Source organism: Sinohyriopsis cumingii, unplaced genomic scaffold (assembly GCF_028554795.1).
Source record: "Sinohyriopsis cumingii isolate HCF-2022 unplaced genomic scaffold, ASM2855479v2 utg000354l, whole genome shotgun sequence".
NCBI lineage: Eukaryota > Metazoa > Mollusca > Bivalvia > Unionida > Unionidae > Sinohyriopsis > Sinohyriopsis cumingii.
This window is the reverse complement of record NW_028315890.1, coordinates 348,975-351,336: the sequence shown is the minus strand read 5'-3', so window position 1 is coordinate 351,336 and position 2,362 is coordinate 348,975.

Genomic DNA, 2,362 nt, shown 5'->3' with positions numbered 1-2,362 from the left:
TTAAATATATAAGAGAACTAATTTTAAAATATAGAGACAAAACAGATTTATGGAAAATAGAAATAAGTAAAAGTGACGCTTGGATTAGAGAGGAGGTAACCAAAAATATAAAATGTAGATTAGAGCAGGACAACTGGGGGGTAAATTGGACAAACACTTGGAAAAATTGGTGAAAATAAGATCTGTCAAACACAAAGTATAATTTTTTAAATACCTGCACAACACCTGGCTAACAGACGAAGAAGCAATCAAACGTCGTATGCTCAGGATAATGCCGAAATGCCCTTTATGTAAAACAGCGAACTTCACCAAACTACATACGATTGCCCAATGTAAAAAAACTAAACATAATAGGATAAAGTTAATAATGGAAATTTGCAAAAAAAATATAAGTATAACAAAAATAACATTTTATTCATAGATGTAGACTACGAAAACAAAATCGTTCTAAAAATGTATAGACTATATAGTAACTACGATGATATCCTGTGAACAGGTGATAAAGATTTTTAAATAGGATACGCCGTAAAAATAAGAATATTAACCACAATACGAACTCAGTACGTCTTACGACGAACAGATACTTACCGTCAGGCTGATATAACGCAATTTATGTTGGAATTGGGGGAGAGAGGAATAGGTATGACAGACCGAAGGGTCGCGTAGCGCAATTGCGAGCTGATGCCATACCCATACCCCCTCCTCGCACCCCACAACAGCCATATTTTAAAGAAAATTTCAAATTATATTTCAAATATTTCAAAGAAACCCATATAACTTTTTTTTAAAAGAGAAAAGGGAAGAAAGGAAGAAAGAAAACAATAAAAGAATTTTGTAATTTATTTTTTTTTTCTTTCTATGAAAAAAAAATTCTAAAGACATATATAGTAAGGGATACAGGGAAAATATAAGGGGGAAGTAAATAGCGATGACATCATGGGGCTAAGTCACATGGCGCTAAGCGAAGTGGACAGGCCCATCAAAAGTCTTTGAAAACACGCCATGTAGAACATAAACAGACAAAACAGAGACACAAATACATACTGTATAACACTTAGTTTAAAACCCTACTAACTTCTATATCTTAAAATCCATACAGCTCCCGCACTGCATGGTTGACCACTGCACAATAATGTGGTCTCATACATACGTTTGGATCTTTCAATAAAGCATAATCAGATAAACTAATTGAAGGAAGCCTAATGCGACCCAGGAGAAACACATAAAGAATAAAGAAGCGTGAACCTTGGATCGAGCGTAACCTACCTATCAACATCTTTAAAACCTATTATGAGGAACGATCATATTATCACTCGAATAATAAAATGAGAAATTATTTTTTTTTTAAACAAAGTCTAAATAGTACACCACTCCATCGTCAAAATTAGAAAACCATAAAACAAATTAAAAGATACAATATAACATCATAAAGGAAGAAATACAACTGGGAAAGATAGTTGATCTATACTTGCTGTCTCAAACATAAAGAAAATATAGCATACATACAATATAGCACCATTACATATAGCAAACACTGAGACCTAGGCGACATATAGCAAAGGTCACAAAATATTTCAAGGGAAGGAACTTCGAGCAAGGTGAGGGAAACCAGACTCGGACGAACAACCCTTTAGATAACACTATGGAAACATAAATACCCCATCAAAATATCTACAAACTAAATATTTTTATATAAAATTTTGTTTTAAATAAAACATACAACACATCTGAGGGGGAAAGACACAAACATAAAATACTTTTTAATTTTTTGGAAATGGGGGGGGGCATATTTCCGGCGCCCCCCCCAAAAAAGTGTGTTTGTGTGTGCGTGTGTGTGTTACTATACCCATTACATTACTTGCAAAATATATATGGTGCTGACATTTTCGGCAAGAGGGAGACATACCGATATTCTGCATATAATTATTTTAATGTTTGTCAGAGCGAGAGTATTGGGGCCTGATCAGTTCAATATATTTCTCAACTGATATAGCGGGTATAATAGAGCCCCCCCCCCCGCCGAGTTCGCCACAGAGCGCTCGTGTAATATACGGTTTAATACAAAATACATGATCGTGGGCAGGAATATACAAATTTTGGTCGATATACATGATCGTTGTTATCTATTCAAACGAGGGCCATGAAATACATTAGCAAATCCCTACAGTATTTAAGGCAGGCGATTACGAATTATTTAAACCACATTCTTCATCTGTCACAGATTTTATAATCATTTTGAAGTGGCTGCTTTATCTCGAGGAAAACGAGCGGTAAGTGTTATATAAAACAAAATCTTAATAGCAATTTGATCACTTTTGCGTCATTTTACAGTAAGAATAGTAACAAATGGAGGATAATTTCT